We start from the raw sequence: 15,736 nt of genomic DNA, 5'->3' as shown, positions 1-15,736 counted from the left end.
ATATATATATATATATATGTGTGTGTGTGTATGTGTGTGTGTATATGCACAGACACAAATACACCACACACACTATACATAGACACATTCACAGACACAGACACACACATACAGACACATACACAGGCCCAAATACACCACACACACTATACACACACAGATCCACACATACAGACACACTCAGACACAAATACACCACACCACACACACTACACACACACATGCACATAGACACACAGACACACAAACACACACACACACACACACACACAAATACATCACACATGCACACAGACACCCAGACGTAAATAAAATAATAAAAATAATGTTGACTTGAAATTGCTAAAGGTATCTTTATGCCTTTATATATTTGCCCTGTGTCTATTCCACACCCCCTTTCCATACTGACAAAAGACAGGCTGGGTGGCTGAAAGCTTTATTAATTCCCATATGCTTTTGGCAAGTACTGACCCTGGTACTGAATGAGGCTTTCTGACACAATGTAAGGAATGAGGTTGAAAAAAAAAAAATTAACAGGAAAGAAAAAACTTCTAGGAAACTTGTAAAGAAGAAAGTTGCTTTCTCAATTGGGCTGTGTGCTCGAGCCTGTGGGGACACTGCAGGAGGATAATCTTGAAGAGACTTGAGAGTCAGAGCCTTCTGAACACTGCTGGTATCAATAAGACACCTATGGCTAAAACCTCACTTCACAGCTTGATGAAAATTAAGCATAAAAGACTCTTCTTGCTCCGCAGGAATGGAAATGTACGCTGTTTTGAGTTGCGACGCGTTACCTCTGGTAATTGAATCACTAACTTCCACCTCTACCGTGCTTCTGAATAATGTCTCGAAGCTTGCATTGGCAGCTCTTTTTCATTGTGTATCCCGGAGTTCATAAGTGTGTGTGTGTGTGTGTGTGTGTGTGTGTGTGTGTGTGTGTGTGTGTGTCTGGAGTCTCAAGACCCTGAAGTCAACATTATCTCAGGAAAGTCCCTTGTCCCTGGGATACTGACTCAGCATTTCCACTGACTCTACGACAGGGGTTTTGACGTCCCAGAAAAGGGACCATGCAAACCAGATCTGACCTTATAAAAGTTGGCCATGGGTTTGATAGACAGGATGTTTGAGAAGAGGAAGTGGGGACTTTCTCCTTCCTGTGTACTTCTTGTGACCCTTCTGTGTACTTCCTGTAGACCTCTTGTGTGCTCACTTATTGTATGTTTGCTCTGAATCTAATATGTACTTCCTGTGGTCCTTCTCTGACATCTGTAGACCTTCTGTGACTTCCTGTGGACTTCACCTATGTTTCCCGTGGTTCTTCTGTGTGCTTTCTGTGGTCCTCCTTGGTACTTCCTGTAGACTTCCTCTGTGCTTCCCAGGAACTTCCTATGACTTTCCTGTAGACTTCCCTTGTGCTTCCTGCAGATCTCCTGTATAACTCCTGTGACTTCCTATGGATTTCCTGTGTCCTTCTGTGGACCTGCTACCGCTTTCCTCTACTTTCTTGTCCCACCACCAACACAGTTTCCCCTCGCTGTGATGATTCAGTCTTGGTAGTGTCTAAACGCAGTGTTTGGTTCAGCCAGGGCTGAGAATCATCATGCCTCTTCAGTAACATCAAAAGCAGAGCTCCAGAGGCTGAGGTTGCATCCCTAAATTTGTCTTCAGTTTTAATGATCCTTGCTGCTTCTGTCTGTTTCCTCCATCCTAGGTGTGATCACTATTTCTTCCAGCTGTTCCCCTGTGATAACTTTATTAGTTAACAATTCGATTCTTAGTTGACAACTTAACTTTTTATGTGATGACTCATTCCTAATGGGGCTTTAATACTCTTCACAAGGCATTTTAAAGGTATTTGGTGGTTTTTTTTTTTCATTGTGTGCATATGTACTCATATACTGACACATTTATTGTATGATTAATCATGAGTGTCTAGGATGACATGTAGCTTGGTGGGCAAAGGCACTAGCTGCAGAGCATATTAACCACAGTCCATTCCCTGGAACAAATACAGTAGAGGGAAAGAAGTGACAACTATATGCTGTCTTCTGACCCACGCACACATGCAGTGGCATGTGTGCATGTGCACGCACACATGCAGTGGCATGCGTGCATGTGCACGCACACACACACACAAACACATACACACACAGATAAATACAATAAAAAATTTTAAAAAACATTAATATCTGACTTTATTGTTATAAAAGTATCACCATGAGCATTTTCCTGCAATTTTCTTTTTTAATTCAATTTTAGATATGAAGACCAACCAAACAGGAATGAATAAAAACAATATTTTCGCAATGACGTTTTTCACATGAGTACCTATGGGGATATTTTACAATTCTTAATATAAATTCCATAGGCTTTGGGGTTACTTATAATTTTTTGCAACTGTAGAAAAAAATGTTTCAATGGATATTGAAAATATTCAGGCACAAATCTCTACATGCAGTGTTCTGTGCATATTTAAATGGACATCTTTATAGTCACACTTCCCTGTTGCCGTGATAAAATACCAGGATCAAAAGCAACTTGTGAAAGTTAAAGGTTTTATTTGGGGTTACGATCCTAGAGAGGCCGAGTCCATTAAGGCAGGCGAAGCATGGTAAGAGGAAGAAGCAGCTAGCTAACCACACTACATCCACAGTCAGGAAGCAGAGAGAAAAAGCAGGAGTGGGGTTCATCTATAAAGCCTCAAACCCCACCTCCAGTGACTCACTTCCCCCATCAAGGAGGGGGAAGTGAGTTCCTGAAGGTTCCCTATCTTTCCCAACCAGTGACACTTTCTGGGAGCAAGCATTTAAATTCTATAAGAGTGTGTGTGTGTGGGGACATTTCTCTTTCAAAACTCAATACTGAAGATCGGTTCCAAGTATGAGAACAACTTACTTATTTGTTTATTTATATATTTAGTATGTGTATATGTGAGTGAACATCCATTCATGACACATGTGGAGGTCAGAGGCCACGTTCAGGAGTTGGTTCTTTCCTTCCACTGTGTGGGATCCAGAGATGGGACTCAGTTCATCAGGCCTGACAGTAAACATGTTTTACCAGCAGACCTCTTTTGCTAGCCCCACATAAGTTTCACCCGTGAATCCAGTGTCTTGTAAATGGCTTTCACCATATGACACTGAGACAACAATATCTGCCTCTGCCCACTGACTGCCTTTATTTTATGAATCCTTAAACATCCTCGGTCTTCTGATGGTGCCCCTTCTCAACTGGTAATATTGTTGTTTTTCTCAACACCAGTTTCCCTCAATGTCCTTGATCATCTCCTTTTAATAAATTTTAATACAATCTTTTGCCAGTTATTTTGCTTTCAGGTAAATGCTTTAGAAATTCTATTTTTATAGTCAACTTTCCTTCTCCTTCGAAGATAAAAATCTTATGAGGATAATTTACGAAGAACCTTTGCCCAAGAATTATTAAAAACTATAATAAAATAGCGAGTGACTATTGATCACTTATCCTCCATATAATGTTAAGTGCTTCTATATTGACTATGTAATTTAATATGACAACCTTGCAGGCTAGGAAACTGGCTCAGTGATTAAGTATATGTATAGCTCTCACAAAGGAACAAAGTTCAGGTCCTCACACTCATGTTAGATGCTTACAAACACCTACAATTTCAACTCTAGGAGTACTGCTGCCCTCTTCTGGCCTCTGAGAGCACCTGCACTCATATGCACATACCCCAGTACAACATACATAAACAATGTAGCACATCGTGTTTATTAATTCCTTACCTTTCACATCCTGTTAAATGCTTCTAAACTGAATATGTAAATTAATACAACCTTAAGGATTAGGAAACAGGCTTAGAGAAATTAAATTGCACACCCAAACATGCAGCTAGCAAATGTCAGAGGCAGAAATCAAGTGTAAGTAATTAGACATTTTTGTACTAGTTGATCACAAATTTATTCATAGATATACATTCTTTGAACAGGTAGCATGCTAGCCAGCCTCCCCAGTGCACCTCCATGATCCTTAATAAGTTTACTGGTATACATCCTAAGGTTTTCTTCATGTAGTATAACACTATATTATTTTCAAGGTTTTTTTTTGGGGGGGGGGGCGCAGGGTTTCTCTGTATAGCCTTGGCTGTCCTGGAACTCACTTTGTAGACCAAACTGGCCTCGAACTCAGAAATCCACCTGCCTCTGCCTCCCAAGTGCTGGGATTAAGGACGTGTGCCACCATGCTCGGCTAAGGTTTTTTTTTTTTTTTTAAAGGATTATTTTAAATTATGCTTATGTAAGGTGGGGGTGTGTGGTGCACATGAGATCAGGTATCCATAGAGGCCAAAGACATCGGATTTCCTCTGGGGCTGGAGTTACAGATGACTGAACTGCCTAATGTAGGTGCTAGGAAGGACACTTGGAAGTTTTTGGAAGAGCAGCATGTGTTCTTAGTAAGCAATCCATCTCTCTCCAGTGTCTCAAAGTTCTTTGATTAAAAAAAAAAAAAAGATTTATTTTTATGTGTGCGTGTTGTGTGTGTGTCCAGGTTTATACTTATGTGCATGTGTGTTACATGAATGAAATTCCACAGAAGCCAAAAGGAGGCATCGGATATGCTGGTACTGGAGGTATAGGCAGTGTGAACAATCAAAAAGTTACGAAGGAAGGATTGGGGATATATCACTGATAGAGTGCCTACCTAATCCTCCAGCAAAGGGCTGGGAGTACAGCTCAGTGGTAGAACCTCTGACTAGAACTCTCCAGTGAATGGCTGGGGTGCGGCTCAGCAGTGGAGCGCCTGCCTGGGACTAAAATGGTTTTGTTTTATTACTTTGATTTTCTCATCCTTATCTCTCCCTTGTCCCAGAAGTGTTCTTTGGGTGTAAATTGTGAAGAAGCAATAAAATAAACAGAGGGACAGGAGGAGAGGTTAATTAGCTTAATACAAAAGCTGTGCAGAGTCTAAAGAGTTGTCAGATCCAAGTCACGGTGGTGGCAGAGGTAAGAGGGCACGGGCACTTGCTGCAGTGCGGTTCCTCCTGGGTACCCCTCCAGAGCAGGTGTCAGGGGACGGCGAGGGAAAGGAATGGAAAATCGAGACCGAGCTTCTTGTTTCTTTCATCCCCCCCCATTTTCATTGAGTGTGAAGCATTTCTTTGTTGGGCTTTAAACAGGCGCTTTTGTGAAGTCTGAAACCTGCCACCCTTCCCCCCAAACCCCTTGCAGGACAGGAAGGAACACGGGACTTGTGGTAAAGTTAGATGTGTGGGATCCTTGCTTCCAGAGTGGTGTGAATGAAAGATTGGGTGACTGGTAATTAAGCAGCTGCAGTTGCTACTGCTGAATGACAAGAAAGACTGTGTGCACCCAGCCTGTGTAACTCTGACAGGAGGGCAAGGGGCAGGGGCCACAGAGGTAGTCTCTCTGCTCAGATTCCTGGCTAGATAGCTTCTTTTCCTGTGATGACACAACATAAAATGTTATTTAGCTCCCAGTTCAAATCTTTCTTGATTCTCTCTCTCTCTCTCTCTCTCTCTCTCTCTCTCTCTCTCTCTCTTCCCCCCCCCCCGTTTCTTTGTTGAACATATGGAGTTAAGAAAGCAACTTGTTAGAGTTGGCTCTGTTCTTCCATCATTTAGGCGGTGGGAATGGAATTTGGGTTGGGTAGTCAGAGTTAGCAGCAAGCCCCTTTACCCGCTGAGCCCTTTCACCAGCCCCAGACTAGAAGACTTTTAAAGCATACTTCTGAGTCTGTCTGTGAGGACAGTTTGGCAGACAATCAGATCACGATGGTTCTTCCAGTCAGTACTTGAATGTCTTAGCAGATTCAACAGTGGGATGGACCATTGGGAAGTGTAGAATGGGTAGGTAGCTGGGAGGACTAGCTGGAGGGTGTCTTAGTCAGAGTTCTATCGCTGTGTAGAGACACCATGGTCAAGGAAACTCTTACATAAAAGAAAGCATTTAATTGAGGGCTTGCTTATAGTTTCAGAGGCTTAGTCCATTATCAATATGGCAGCACACAGGCAAATGTACTAATGGAGAAGTAGCTGAGAGCTACGTCCTGATCTGCTCTTTGTCTCTCTGTCTCTGTCTCTGTCTCTCTGTCTCTCTCTGTCTTTCTGTCACTCTGTCTCTCTCTCTGTCTCTCTCTGTCTCTCTCTGTCTCTCTCTCTCACACACACACACACACACACACACACAGAGAGAGAGAGAGAGAGAGAGAGAGAGAGAGAGAGAGAGAGAGAGAGAGAGAGAGAGAGAACACTCTGGACTTGGCATGGACTTTTGAAACTTCAAGATCTACCCCCAGTGACACATTACCTCCAAGGCCATATGTCCTAATCCTTTCAAATAGTGTTACTTCCCTAATGACTGCACATTCAAATCTTTGAGCCTATGGAAGCCATTATCATTTCAACCTCCACAAAGTGTCTTGTCTCTAGTTCTTCTAGCTTCTCTCTGGCTTCTGTCCATCATCAGGTAAGGAGCTCTGCTTTGCAACGCCCTCCCACCATGATGTTCGTCCTCATCACTATCCCAGACACAAGCATGGATAGACAAACATAGACTAACTCCTGACACCAGGAGCCAAAATAAACCCTTCTTCCTATCACGTTGTTTTTCTCAGCTATCAGCCACAGCAAGTGAAACCGACTTGACAGAATCATGTGAGTGACATTGCACTAGTATTCTGTTGCTGTGATAAAATATCATGAGGCAAAGCAACATAGGAGACAGAGGGTTTCTTTTATCTTATAATTCCAGATTGCAGTCCTTCATGGCTGGGAATTCAAGGAGGCAGGAACTTAAAACAGTTAAGTCACATCCCATCCATAGTCTATTGTGGAGAGAAAAGAATGCATGGTTGTGTACTTGCTTGCTTGTTCATGCTCAACTTGATTTAGTAACTCATATGGTTCAGGGCTTCCTGCCTAGGGAATGGTGCTGCCCACAGTGGACTGATCTTCACATATCAATTAATTTAAGACAGTTTTCCAAAGAAATGTACACAGGCCCATTCAATGTAGATAATCCTTCATTAAGATTATCTTCCTAGGTGATTATAGGTTGTGTCAGTGTTACAATTAAAACTAGCTACCACAGAGACCATCTTAGCTATTCTTGCACCAGCCAAGTTCTCACATGAATACAGTCTCATGAATGTATTGTGTTTAGCCAGGGATTGGCACCTTTCTGTTGAAGATCAGGTAGTAAATAGTTCAGGCTTTGCACAAAGGACTTAAGGTATTTATTTCAAATATTCATGTCCACCAAAAGGCAGCCAGAGCTCATGTGTAAATGAATGGGTTGAATGCTCCTAACATTTCATTTACACAAAGAGCTGTCTAAATAGACAGTATCTGTCCATAGACTATAATTTTCTAACCACCATGTTAAGCCTCCATGTTCTCTGGGGTAGCCTCAATGACACAATAGATAACTGGGACAGCCCACTCATGTGCTCCAGGCACTGTGGCCAGTGTTGAGCTATAATTGTCAAAATGACACATTCGTTGCTGCCTTTAGGGAGCTTGCAGCTGGTCCTAGCTTTATGGAAAAAAGAAATGAGATCCAATAACTCCTATCCAAATAACCCCAAGGCTCCAATACAACTGGTGAGAATTCAGGGAAATGGATAGACCTCGAAGGAATGAAGCTGGAGCCGTGCTGACAGGTCTATGTATCTGTTCTGGTTACCATGGCTGTGTAATGGACCACTCTAAAACTTAGTGTTGGAAGCCAAACATTTTATCACTCTCATGAATTCTATGGGTCAGGAATTGAATAGAGATAGCTTGTCTTTGACCCATATGGTCTGGGCCTCAGATGAAAGAGTCACTGGCTGGGGGATCATTTGTCATCTGGAGACTAATGTCATCACAGTGGTACTAAGTGGACAAAGGTAATTACAAAAGCCCATATAGTGTATGATTCTGTTCATATGAAGTTTCCATAACTGGGAAATCTGTTGAGGGAGTGGAGTATATTGGGGAAGAGGACTGTGTAGGAATGGGAATAGAGGATTAGAAATTAAGGCTACAGGCTTATGCTTCCTTCTCTTTCTCTTTGTCTCTCTCTACCGCCTCCTGCTGCTCCTCCATCTCCACCTCCTCCTTTCCACTCTCTTAATTTTTTTCACAGGGTTTCATGTATACCAGGGAATCTCAAACTCAGAATATAGTTTAGAATAATTGCAAAGTTCTAGGCCTCCTAGCTGCATCTTCTGAATGTTGAGATGACATTGGACACGACCACTTGTGGCTTATGCTGGGAACCAAACCAAGAGTCTAGGTGCTAGGTGCTAGGTGCTAGGTGCTAGGTGCTAGGTGCTAGGTGCTAGGTGCTAGGAAGGCACTCTGCCAACTGAGCTATAATCACCCCCAACCTCCAGAATTTCTTTTTGAGGTGTTGATACAGTTCTAAAAGTGTGATAATAGTGACATATTAAATATACTAAATGTGGGAATATACTAAAAACTATGACTTGTACAGTTTAAATAGGCAAATTGTACGATATATGAAGTCTATTATGGATCTAACATCTATCTACTTATCTACTATCTGTCTATATCTATATGTCTACATCTATTTATCATCTTTCCTTCTATCATCTATCATCTATCCATCTATCACCTATCTATCATCATCTGTCTATCTTCTTGCTGACTTAACTGTCTATCTACCTACATGTCCAACTATCAATCCATGGCTTTCCATTGAAGAATGATTCCCAAGTTAAAGACCCACTTAAGCCAATTATACAGTCAAGGCAGAAAAAAAAAGTCCATTTTAGTTTTTACCCTAAAGAGTAAACCAGAAGGACTGATCCTCACTGGGAGAGCCAAATGCGTGTATACTGGGCCACCATGATGCTTCAACTCTATCAGAGCCATTTAAGAGGTAGACAGAATTATCAGACTAAAACTAAGTCAAGCTCACCCAACCTACTCACCAGTGACCTGAAACAGTTCATTTTTGTCCCATTTGCTGTCCATCTGCAAAATGTAGGTCAGTCGAGGTGCATTGATTCCAGCATGCTGCATTCAGAAATAAAGAGTCTCTGGGGCTGGGAAGGACAGCTCGGTTGGTAAATTACTTGCCTTGTAAACACAAAGACCTGATTTCTTTTTCCAGAACCCACATAAAAAAAGCTAGGGATGGTGCTTGTTTGTAATCTCAGCACTGTGAAGGCAGAGACAGACAGATCCCTAGAGCTCTCTGGCCAGCCAGGCCAGGCTATTTGGTAAGTTTCAGGCCAGTGAGAGATCCTGTCTTAGAAAAAAATGTTGGGAGATTCCTGAGGAACACACACACACACACAACACACACACACACACACACACACACACACACACACACACACACACACCCCACACATACACACACACATACCACACATGCCCGCAGGCACAGATGCACGCACATGCACATACATGCACACACACATACACACAATGAGATTCTTTGGCCAGCCCAGCTTCTGGGATTTTTGGAAGGTGTAGTTTCTGGAGGGATGTTGAATGATGTGCCATTTAAGTTTCTCACAGTGAGAGAACAGGAGCCATCTGTTTTTGTTGTCTTGTAGTTCCTAGGCACAGATAATGAGAAAAGGTCCACACACTTTCTTCTTTCGTGAGTCCGGGCTTTGCTCTTTGTGAAATGTAGTATATACAAATCCCACAGATGATCTCACTTCCTGCGGGTCCATGGGTCTTACGGTGAGGAGAAATCCCACTCATTTTTCTATGACACCATAGATATTTTTAGAGGAAAACATGAAGGGGGAGAGATCAGAGCTTATGCTGGATACATTCCCATTCCCAGATTCTATTATCGACATGAATGTTCCAAAGCATTCTATAATTTGGAGACCATGCTACTTGTTAATTTTTTTATTTGCATTTTGGATTGAGCTTAGAGGACAAATCTGTACAACGGGCCTTGCATTCGGGCTCCTTAAGATTTGGATTTCAAATGACTTAAATCCAATTCACTGTTAGCATCCTCTGATTTCTTTGTATGTTTCCCAGGTCTGAACAAACAGGATCTAAATGAGTGAAGTTAGTGGAAAGACTGTTGAGTCCAGAAGCAAGGGTCTTGGGTGCTGGTCCCAACCAACCACAGGTGAAAATCTGAAAATGGATGACCCCACCTCCAGCCTCACATTTCCCATTTCAAAAATGGTTAGATGTACTCTGTAATAAAACATAGGAAATGTTATTTTATTTTATTTTTATTTATTTACATATTTACACATTTATTTATCTATTTATTTATTTATTTATTTATTCATTTATGGTTTTTCAAGACAGGGTTTCTCTGTGTAGCCTTGGCTGTCCTGGAATTCATTCTGTAGACCAGGCTGGTCTTGAACTCAGAAATCTGCCTGCCTCTGCCTTCTAAGTGCTGGGATTAAAGGCGTGCACCACCACTGCCTGGTGGAAATGTTATTTTAACGTCTTGTAAAAAGCAAAACCAAAACAACACAGGGACTTTTAATAGCCCAGACAGACAATAGATAGCAAAATTCAAAAGATTAGTAACTTATGGAGCAGAAATGTAAGATTCAATCTTAATAAATCTGTGTATTTATGAATTTATGTATAATTTTCCTTTAAAGGAGTAAAATTTGTTTATATTTAATATTAAATATTATTTAGGTGAAAAATTCATTTTTTGTTCATGTAGATATTCATAGTTTTGTGTGTGTGTGTATGTGTATGTGTGTGTGTGTGAGAGAGAGATAAGCATACATGTGTGTGTGGTATGTGTCTCTGTGAACTATGTAGTTTTATCCTTTTGAGACAGTGTCTTCCTGGATCTGTAATTCACTTGTTTTTTTTGTTGTTGTTGTTGCTAGCTAGAATGAACCAGCAAGCCCCCCAATTGTTGTTGTTGTTGCTAGCTAGAATGAACCAGCAAGCCCCCCAATTTTCTTACCTTATCCCACAACACTGGGGTGACACGTGCACATGTCTCATGCCAAGGATTTAAACTCAGGTCCTCATGGTTGTATACCCAATCAATGACCCATCTCCCCAGCCCTTGCTCATGGTTCTTACCTCACTGGGTGAAAAAAATTGATGCAGTGAGCACTATTCTGTCCTTGTGTGCAACCTTTCCTGAAATGGATCGGATGGCTGGTTTGCTTCTGTCTCACTGAGGCTAATTCTAAAAGGGGGGGGGGGGAACCAAACCAAAAAAAAAAAAAAAACCAAAAAACTAGAATTGTCTCCCCAAACCTGTCATTCATCACAGTTTCTCTCCAGCGGAGAAGAATGGAAGGGTGTCACAAGACAGGAGCCATGGCTTGTTGAGAAAGATGTATCCCTGGTGATGAATCAAGCCCAGGCCACCAACGGCACCTAAATCATCAGAGAAGCCGGTCAGGGACACCCTCGAGGAGATCGCAGACTTGGCACCACCCATCCATCTCACCCAGGGTCCACTGCAGGGCTCTTGCAAGGAGTGATGTTTTGGGCTAAGAAACCCTGGGGTTCCTATCCCATGCTTCTCAGATGAATTAGTAAGGAACCAAGCAACCCTCAGGAGATTCCTGGAGCTGAGTGACTCTCTAGAGAGGTGCTAGAAAATGATGTCTGTCCACCTCGTCACAATTCCGTCCCAGTTGGTTAGAACAAGCAACTGGGCTGGGAAAGATAGCTCAGTGGTCAGGAGCCTTGCTGTTCTTAAAGGAAAATTCGCTTTCCAGTGCTCACAATAGGTGGCTCACAAACACTTGTAACTCCCCCCTCCAGGTGATCTGATGCCATACTCTACATTCCTTTGTGTATAGTTAACGTCCGCGACACAGATCTAACTAAAAAATGAAAACAAAACTTTAGACAATAGGAGTGCTATTCTACATGAAAAAGAGGTCTGTTATGGCATTAAATATCACCCCCACCTTGCCAAACATCCACACCAAGACAGCAGATTGGGTATTTGGTTTCTCCTTCCTGGTCCACAGGCTTACAGCTGTGTCCAGTATCCAGGAAATACTGTATTCCCTTGTGAGGTTTTATGGTGGAACGTTCCAGAATTGCCTGGTCTCTCTGCCGCTCTCCCTAAGTTCAGTGATTGATTTAAATTGGAGTTCATTGTCATCTGGCATCCTTTGTCTGGTCACTTCTTAAGTGTAGGGCTCTCTGTTCACTTTCCTCCTCCGCCAATTTCCCAAACCCAGCTTAAACATGCAGTTGTCACACATCTCATGCAGACATCTGAAGCTAGCACTCAGCAAATTGGTTGAAAAAAAAGTGGCGATGTTAGACAGAGAATAGGCTATTTTCAAAACAAACCCACTGAATTCAGTCAAGCAAGCAAGCAGTTACCAACTGGTTGGTTGTAATCCAACCGTTGGAAGGGTTGATGCCATTCAAAGCCATCTGTGTATATAGACACAGTGTTAGTGTCTACAAACCGACATGCTTAGGCTTACTCCTCCGTATCAGCACATTAATACTTTTCTCTGTTAGTTTTTTCCCCCATGCTTGATAGCATCTTTCATTAGGGAATTAATTTATCCTAATTCATTTTAAAGCACAGTGTTCCTTTGTTAAATTTGATCCCACTTACAAAAGCAATGCGTGTTAGGCAGAGGAAACAGGCTTAGCTGGTAAAACACTTGCAGCATAAGCATGAGGACCAAAGTTCAGAACCCCAGAAACAATGTGCAGGCTGAATATGAGTGGCAGGCAGCTTGCCTGCAGCCCGAGGGCATGGGAGGCAGAGATGGGATCTGTGGAGGAGGCTGGCCAGCTAGAGAAGTGGAAATCAAGAGCTCCAGGTTCAGCAAGACACACTGTCTCATTATATAAGGTGGAGAGTGATAGAGGGGGACACCTGATGTCAACCCCAGACCTCCACAGGTATGTGCACATCCCACCATATAGAGGGTTAGAGTCCCCAGTCATCACAGTAGAAAGCATGGCAATAGGCAGGCAGTAGGTATGACACCAGAGCAATACATGAGAACTTACATCCTCATTCACAGGCATAAGGGAGAGAGAGAGAGAGAGAGAGAGAGAGAGAGAGAGAGAGAGAGAGCGCAGAGGCAGACAGACAGAGATAGAAACATATACAGAGAGCCCATCTTCACTGGCACATCTCTTCCAATTAAGTCGCACTTCCTAGTCCTTCCCAAACAGTCCTACCAACTAGGGACCAAACATTTGAATACATGAGCCTATGAGTACCATTCTTCTTGAAACCACCATAGAGCCTCAAAATATTTTCAGGGAAGTGAGCTCATGCAGTCAGACATTGTGTTGAGTTATTAGCTTGGCCCTAGCATGCCTTGTAAATGCTAGCTAGAAATTTGGCCCAACTCTTTTTTTATTCTTCATTCCCTTGCTGTGGTATTTCCTTTCTTCACCCAGTATATTTTCCCATGGCTGAGATTCATATGTTTATGATCAAGTGATTGGGAAGTGATTCATGCTGTCTCCATCCCTTGCAATGTTTAGCTTCTGAAATCCACACCCCCCAGTCTTAGATACTGAGAGTTGTCAAGGACTATGGAAGGAGAACAAAACAAAACAGGAAGAACTAACATTCACTGCAAATTGTATCTCTACTTTCCAAACCCATGACTTAGCCAGCAAAAGGCTTACTGTCCAAACGAGAGGAATTGAGTGTGAATCCTTACCACCCACGTTTAAAGTCAGACATGTTACTGTGCATCTGCAGACCCAGCTCTGGAAGTTGGGAATGATTAGATTGTTGGAGCTCACTGGCCAACCAGTCCAGCTGAATCAGTGAGTTCAAGGTTCAGTGAGAGACCCTGTTTCAAAAAAAGAAGGTAGAGAGTAACTGAGGAAGACATCTGACACCCACTTCTGGTCTCCACATGTATGGGAACTATAACAATCACACACACACACACACACACACACACACACACACACACACACACACACACACTGCTAGTATCTGTATAGTTCCATCATAGCGCTTACTTTCCTGAAAATATTTTGAGAGTCTATGACAGTTTGAATAAGAATGCTTTTCATAGGCTCAAATATTTGAATATTTGATCTCCAGTTGGTAGGGCTGCTTGGGGAGGACTAGGAAGTGTGGCTTCATTGGAAGAGGTGTGCAACTAGGAATGGGTGTTCCCTTTCTCTCTCTCTCTCTCTGCGTTGTATGTGTAGATGAAGATGTAAGTTCTCAGCTATTGCTCTGGTACCATGCCTGCCTGCCTGCTGCTGTGTCCTCTACTTTTATGATTGGGTACTCTAACTCTCTGAAACTAGGAGTCCTAGCAAACTATTTTTTTTTTTTTTTATGAGTTACTTTGGTCATGGTGTCTCTTCACAATGATAGAAAAGTGGCTAAGACAGTCCCCAGATATTTACATTCTCTACCTGCCTGATAAAATTCTAAAGACGCAGAATGGACGGTTGAAGAAAAGTGCCTAGAGAAGGGACCATCAGTGATTTTTGTTTATTACGATTATTTTCAGTTTATAGAAATGATAGACTTAACTAATCCATTTCAAGGCTTTCTTTAGGAGTCTCAGATACCAAGGAGGGCATTTACAAATTGAATTTGTCACACTGACTAATGCCGTAGCAGGCACTTTTATTTTTCTTTGAGTGTTTATGTGTTTTGCATACATTTGTGTAGGTGTGTTCACCTACACATCGAAGTCAACATCAAGTGTCTTGGTATGCAGTTCAAGCTGGCCTAGAACTCATCATTTCCCACTTCCTTGGCCTCCTAAGTCACATTGGAAGCCACCATGCCTGACTCTGGACATCTTATTCGTATGTGTGTTTCTCAGATTACAATCTACTCTGGAGCTTTGTGAAGCACTCTCCAGGTGCTTCCGTAGCTATTATACCTCCTTTGTGGTGGTTTGAATATGCTTGGCCCAGGCAATAGCATTATTTGGAGGTGTGGCCTTGTTAGAGGGAGTGTGTCACTGTGGGCATGGGCTGGTGTTTCAGTAACTATTAACCCTCCTTTGTGGCGGTTTGAATATGCTTGGCCCAGGGAGTGGCATTATTTGGAGGTGTGGCCTTGTTGGAGGGAGTGCATCACTGTGGGCATGGGCTTTAAAACCCTCATCTTAGCTGCCTGGAAGCCAGTCTTTTTCTAACAGCCTTCAGATGAAGATGTAGAACTCTCAGCTTCTCCTGCACCATGCCTGCCTGCATGCTGCCACGTTCCTGCCATGATGATAATGGACTGAACCTCTGAACCTGTAAGCCAGCCCCAATTAAATGTTGTCCTTATAGGTGTTGCCTTGGTCATGGTGTCTGTTTGCAGCAGTAAAACCTTACCTAAGACATCCTCCTAGACCAGACTGCTGGGAGAGATAGTAGTGTCTCTAGCCTCTCTCTACACAGTGTTGGATCCCAAACCTGCTGAGTTTCTTCCTTGTCTTGGTTTACTCCAGTGGGTGTGACTATTGAGATTTTTTTTCTAATATCTATTTTTTTTGTAGAGGTTGGGAAGGCAGGGTGCTCATGTGTGGAGGTTAGAAGACAACTTGTGGGAGTCAATTCTCTCCTTCTCAACTTGTGGGAGTTAATTCTCTCCTTCTACCATGTGAGTTCTAGGACTCAAACTCAGCCTCAGCAGCAAGCTGCTTTACCTGTGGAGGCATCTCAGCTGCCCTCCATTGACTTTTCTTTTCTTTTTTTTTTTTTTTTTTTTTTTTGGGGGGGGGGTGGCCTCAAATTCTTTTTTTTTAACTAGATATTTTCTTTATTTACATTTCAAATGCTATCATGAAAGTTCCCTAT

This window comes from Mus pahari, chromosome 23 (assembly GCF_900095145.1).
Source record: "Mus pahari chromosome 23, PAHARI_EIJ_v1.1, whole genome shotgun sequence".
Lineage (NCBI taxonomy): Eukaryota > Metazoa > Chordata > Mammalia > Rodentia > Muridae > Mus > Mus pahari.
Note: the sequence above shows the minus strand (reverse complement) of the source record.